The following is a 6,368-nucleotide window of genomic DNA, read 5'->3' on the forward strand; positions in this document are numbered from 1 at the left end:
TTTTTTGGGGGGGACAGGATTAGAGGACAAAATTGGGACCGAGGAATAAGGTACTAGGAAGTGGATTTTTTTTTTTTTTTTTGCTTCAATAGTAAAACTAGCCCCCATGGAGATATTCAAGGAGGTGTTTCTGACCACGTGGTGGTGCCCTGGGAAGGAACATCCTGCTGGAAAGCCATCCATTCCTGCATCCCTTGTCTCAGGCCTTCTGGAACAGTCCTATTTTCAATATTCTGCCTGTGACGGTGACTATAAACCATCACATGTCCCAGAAACTCCAGTATGCCCACATTCACTCCATACCCCTTCGAAAGCCTCTTGATCTTGAAAACAGAATAAGGATGTTTTGGCAAATATATTCTGACTTGTGGTTCATAAAATATGGGCAAGGTGCTAGGGTTTTATCCAACTCTGAAGGTCTGTAACCCCACATTTATCAGACAAGATTAAGTAATCACTTTAGATTATCTAATGACATAGTGGCAGAATAGGAGCTAGAACCAAGGATCTGACTTCTCTTTGGATGTTATTTGAGGCTTTTACAAATTCTGGCTCAAGAGGGGCTAGCTGCCCGTGATGAGATACAGGAATCATCTCTTGGTTTGGAACAAGCTCTGCCTGCTCCATTCTGCAGGTCTTTACTCATCCCTCCCCGCTCCTCAACACATCTCCATAGTGATGGCTTTCATCTGTTAGTTCGGATGCCCCTGGCACAGTATGAGACCAGACAGAGTTCACTTCTGGGCTGAGCTGGTGTTTTTCCACAGGTGAGCTCTCAGCTGTATGTATATCCATCTACCCTTGGCAAGGACGAGCCCTGGTGCAATCCAGTGTCCCTAAGCTAGTGGTGTATTTGGAGAGTCTGCTATTGCCTTGGAGGCTGTAAGTCCTCGAGGGCAAGGCACACAGAATCATTACTCTGAATCTTCAGGCAGCTAATAAGGTGTTACAGCCTGCAGGCATTGGATAGATATTTGGTGTTTGCTTCTCTTCTCCCACATGAAATCTCAAGATTCCATCATCTGGGGAGTCAGTTCCACCTGGTCGCTCCTCTTCCAAGCTCAGCTTCGGGAAATAAGGAGTGTGTCTTCCCACATACGGCTCTGTTTTCAACTTAATGTGTTTATGTGAGTACCTAGAAACCATGGTGACAGGCGCCATAGAAATAGAGAGAAAGAGCAGGGAGGTGGAATACAGAAAGGGAGGACCCCAAACACCAGGGGGCTGGAAGAAGTGTCTTTGTGACACCAGTGTTTATTTTGAGCTGGCAGGAGTATTTATCATGTCTTTGTGCACAGCCTCTCCCCCGGGAACGTAAATGCCATCCACTTCCTTATGCACTTACATCCTCCTGGTCTCCCGAGGAGGAGAGACGCTGCATTCAGTGTATAAGGATACACATCATCATCACTACTTCTTATCTTTGTGTCACTTGTCACTTTTCAGTGCACGTTCACGCACATTACTTCCCTCATTGGATCCTACCCCAGGGCAGATAGTATTCACTCCTATTTTTCTGATGAATTTGATGTTCAGACTAACTTGTCCAAAGTCACATGGCAAGTCAGGGGTCAGAGATAACCTTCAGCTCTGCTTCCTTGAGGGGGCTTCCCTCTGCTAAGATTGGGCTGTGCAACGATGGAAATTCAAAGCAGGCGGGACCGATGGCTAGTGCATTTTGGCCAGTGTCATTCAGGTTAGAATGTGCTGTGTGGAGTGATCTGAGTCATGGAGTGACAGCTGGCGCTTCTGCAAGAAGCCCACAGAAAACGGTGATTGGCTGCAGGAGAAATTTTGCTGATTTTATGTCCCGAGACAAAGGAAAAGGTAAACCATAAATGGACCCTGTTTTCAAGGCTGACGGCTCCTTGCCAGCACAAGTGAACTTCGGTGCTCTCAGCTTGATCTGCCTGTGCTGGTCCTGAGAAGGGCCACACAGATGTCTCTATCCCTCCTCAAAGCAGACTGAGCCAAATGTGACAGGAAATAGAGTCCTGGGCGTGGTTGGGCATGTTCCAACTTCATATCTATGACCCCCTTCACGCACGCCTGATGTAGCTGAACGGTGCTGCCTACAAGCCCTGCAATTTCTTGTTCTCGTGTTACCGAGCAGGACCCTATGAGGCCTTCCTGAGACACTTCTCCCCTGTTCCCCGCCTGCCTATTGTTTGATTTGCATAAGCGAAGGTATAAGTTCGTATGTCTTGAGAATGAATTGTGGATAAGTTTGAACCACCAGAAGGATTTTTCATCATTGCTGAAGCCATTTTATAACGTAGAAATTTCTTTTTCCTATTTTAAGTAACCAAAGTCCATTCTTAAGAATACGTTGTCCAACAACTAAAACAGTCTCAGAATTTGTTACTTGTCTGTAATTTATACTGATTCTGCCTTCTGTTATCATCCGATACCCTCGGAGTCCATTTGAAATGGCATTTGCTTTGCAGCAGGTATCTAGGATGCTTGTTCCAGGGTCAAGAACTAATTCAGAAAATGAAGCTTCTTTTAAAAACTCTAAAAGAGTTTGATCAGACATGACCTCTAGCGCATCTATGCTACTATGATAAAGGGCTTGTGCACACCTTTTAGCAGACTCCAGTCCTTCTTGTCTGCGAACAAGCTTTGTTTCTTCTGCAGCGAGTCATTTCTGACCACCCTGCTTTTCTGGCTCTCTGACATGCAGCTACATTATGTGGTCAATCTCTGAAAGGGGCAGAAAAGCGAAAAGCTTCAGGGACCTTTCTACCAAATCATCTTGCTGCCTCACAAAGAATTGATACAATTCAAATGGAGATGTCTTATTTGTTTAGCCAAAGAGCATTGCCAGGGGACTTTCCCAATTTTGCTCCAGTTGTAATTAGAGCAACAGATTCTAAATATGTCTTCTCCAGTGAACTTACGGATGAACTCATATCCAGACATGATATTGCCCAGCTGATCAGATCCACCTAGTTGGAGCCGGCATCCATGAGGCTAGAACAGGTAGTAGCAATCATAGGCCTGGAGCACCTGGTATTAAAAACTTGGCCAGGGGCTTCCCTGGTGGCGCAGTGGTTGAGAATCTGCCTGCCACTGCAGGGGACACGGGTTCGATCCCTGGTCTGGGAAGATCCCACATGCCGCGGAGCAACTAAGCCCGTGAGCCACAACTACTGAGCCTGCGCGTCTGGAGCCTGTGCTCCGCAACAAGAGAGGCCGCGACAGTGAGAGGCCCGCGCACCGCGATGAAGAGTGGCCCCCGCTCGCCGCAACTAGAGAAAGACCTCGCACAGAAACGAAGATCCAACACAGCCAAAAATAAATAAATATTAAAAAAAAAAAAACAAAAAAACAAAACTTGGCCAAACTCATGCGTTCCAGGCTCTTAGCTGAGGCTGCATGCTCAGCCGGCTCAGCAGCGTGCCCCTGCGGAAGTGGCCGCCCACTGCAGCTAGGAAGTGCCCCAGGTGATACCTCTGGGACCACGCCGAGGTGTCCAGCAAGGTGAAGCTGCCCTGGGTCCGCCCGTTAGTGAGGAGCTGCCGGTGATCAGCCGCCAGGGCCTTGAGCCCTCGCCGCAGGGCGGGCGCGTTGATTCGCAGGTGCTCTGCGTCCCGTGCCTCGCGCTCATTGGAACCACCGCTCGGGTCTCCCAGGCGCGCCGCGGCGCCTCCCACCAGCGCAGGCGTGCTGTGGCCTGCTCGCTGGGAGTGAGACAGGCCCAGCGGCGCCAGCAGACGCCCCACGTGAAGTGAGCCGGCCGTGGGGTCGAAGCCGCGTGTAGATGATGTGGGGCAAGTTGCCCGCCCCGCCGCGCCGCGGCGGAAGAGCTCTGGGAGCTCTGTCTTCATCCCCCTCCCGGGAAAGAATTCCTTGAACAGACCCCGAGCCTTCTGCACCACCAGAAACCCCTGAGCGCCCGTGTGGGCCTCACGCAGCCCCAGGGGCCAGACTCATGACCCTCCTCAGGTACCAAACCACCGACCCTGGGAAATGCACTGCAACATGGGCGCCGCCATCTTGGCGAAGCCCCAGGCTAAGAGGAGGAGGAGGATGAGGATGGAGATGAACACGATGAAGGTGGTCCACCTGAAGGATGTGAGGAAGAGGAGGAGGAAGAAGAGGCGGAGGAGGAGGATGAAACGGTGCTGGTCTGGTTTGGTCTTGTCCGATCTTTGAGACGTCTCTGGTGAGTGGCAGAACCTCGAGCGTGCGGACACCAGGGTGTACTTCCCTACTGGGGTGCCTTGATTGGAGATTTTCCTTTTTGGGGGGGGCGAGGGGGGGAAGGTGTAAGACTTGGTCACCTGGTTTTGAGCGGAGTGCCGCTTTAATTGGGTGTTGTCCTCTGTGCTGAGGAGTCCTTCCGCCGTCTGGCTCCGCCTGAGTGGTGCTGGGAAAGTCCGGGGAAGGCTGAGGCTGGACTGTACCCCCGTTTGGGACAGTAGGTAGGTAGGAAATTTTCCATTCTCGTGCTAGGGAACTGCGACCCTGAGAGGCCACCGAGCTCTGGTTTATCTAGTTCTGGTCTGTTTCCGGTAATACCGGCCCTGTGAAAGAACAATGGGGAACCTGAAAGCCTGAATGATACTTTTAAAAAACAAGAGTTTCCGAGTATAGCTAGTGTGGAACAAAGTTCACTGGCCCGACTTCCCAGCTTGAGTAAACTTTGAAAGTTGGAATTTAGTGACAACATAATTTCTGGAGGCTTGAAAATCCTGGCAGAGAAATGTCCAAATCTTACCTACCTCAATTTGAGTGGAAAGAAAATCAAAGATCTTGGTATAGTAGAAGCTCTGCAAAATCTTAAAAATTTGAAAAGTCTTGACTTGTTTAACTGTGAGATCACAAGCCAGGAAGATTATAGAGAAATTATTTTTGAACTGGTGCAGCAAATCACATACTTAGATGGATTTGACCAGGAGGACAGGGGGAATCGGTCCCAGGAAGGCTCCAAAGGGTTCTGCTGGGTTACAGACTCAGTCTTAAATCTGAAATGATCAAAGGTGACTGGAAAGCTATAGAATATGGCAAAGAAGTGATTAAGGGACCCACTATTTAGAAAAAAGAGGGATGAGCCAATTTGGACTAGTTGGAGAGTAATTATAGGACCAAAAATCATGTTTTTATCTCCCAACTAGTTGACGTTATTCAATAAAATCTTTAGAATTATTTTTGCACTTGGCTGATCTTTCTTTTTTAAAATTGTGGGAAAAAAAGCCATAAGATTTATTATCTTAAAGATTTCTAAGTGTACAGTGTTAAGTATATTCACACTGTTGTGCAACCAACCTCCAGAACTTTTTAATCTTGCAGAACTGAAACTCTGTGCCCATTGAACAACTTCCCATTTCCTGCTGCCCCCAGCCCCTAGTTACTATGGTGTACTTTATGTTTCTATGAATTTGACTTCTCTAGATATCTCATAGAAGTGGGATCATACAGGATTTGACTTTTTGTGACTGGTTTATGTCACTTAGTATAATGTTCTCCAGGTTCCTTTGTGTTATAGCATGTGTCAGAATTTCCTTCTTTTTTGAGGCTAAATAATATTCCATTGTATGTATACATACATTTTAATGACATCTGTTGATGGATACTTGGGTTTCTTCCACTTCTTGGCTATAGTGAATAGTGCTATTATGAACATGAGTATGCAAGTATCTCTTCAAGATCCTGCTTTGGATTCTTTTAGATATACACCCAGAAGTGGGATTGCTGGCTTGTCTTTGTCTGTTTGGGTTGTTGTAACAGAATACCATATATTGGGTGGCTTATAGATAACAGAAATTTATTTCTCATGGTTCTGGAGGCTGGAAAGTGCAAGATCAGGGCATGATTAGGTGTCTGGTGAGATTTGCTTCCTGGTTCATAGACGACTGTCTTTTTGCTGTGTCCTCACATGGTGGAATGGGTGAGGGAGCTCTGTGGGGTCTTTTTTATAAGGGCACTAATCCCATCATAAGGGCTCTGCCCTCATGACCTAATCACCTCACCTCCCAGAGGCCCCAGCTCCAAATGCCATCACAGTGGGGGTTAGGATTTCAACATAAGAATATTAGGGGGAAACAAACATTCGGTCCCTTACATGGGTCATATGGAAATTATATTTTTAATTTTTTGAGGAATCTCCATACTGTTTTCCACAGTGGTTGCACTATTTTACTTTCCTAGCAGCAGGGCACAAGGGTTCCTATTTTTCCACATCCTGGCCAACAGTTGTTATTTTCTGTTTTTTTGGTAGTAGCCACCCTGATGGATGTGAGGTATTATTTCATGGTGGTTCTGATTTGCATTTCCCCAATGCATAGTGATGGTGAGCATTTTTTCATATGCTTGTTGGTCATTTGTATGTCTTCTTTGGAGAAATGTCTAGTCAAATCCTTTGC

At 47.2% G+C, this 6,368-nt stretch overlaps 1 pseudogene; it reads right to left on the reverse strand.

The window, feature by feature from the left end:
• Positions 1–2,251: 2,251 nt before the first annotated feature.
• Positions 2,252–3,998, reverse strand: LOC132376759 (tyrosine--tRNA ligase, mitochondrial-like; annotated as a pseudogene).
• Positions 3,999–6,368: the final 2,370 nt, after the last annotated feature.

This window comes from Balaenoptera ricei, chromosome 13 (genome assembly GCF_028023285.1).
Source record: "Balaenoptera ricei isolate mBalRic1 chromosome 13, mBalRic1.hap2, whole genome shotgun sequence".
Taxonomy (NCBI): domain Eukaryota; kingdom Metazoa; phylum Chordata; class Mammalia; order Artiodactyla; family Balaenopteridae; genus Balaenoptera; species Balaenoptera ricei.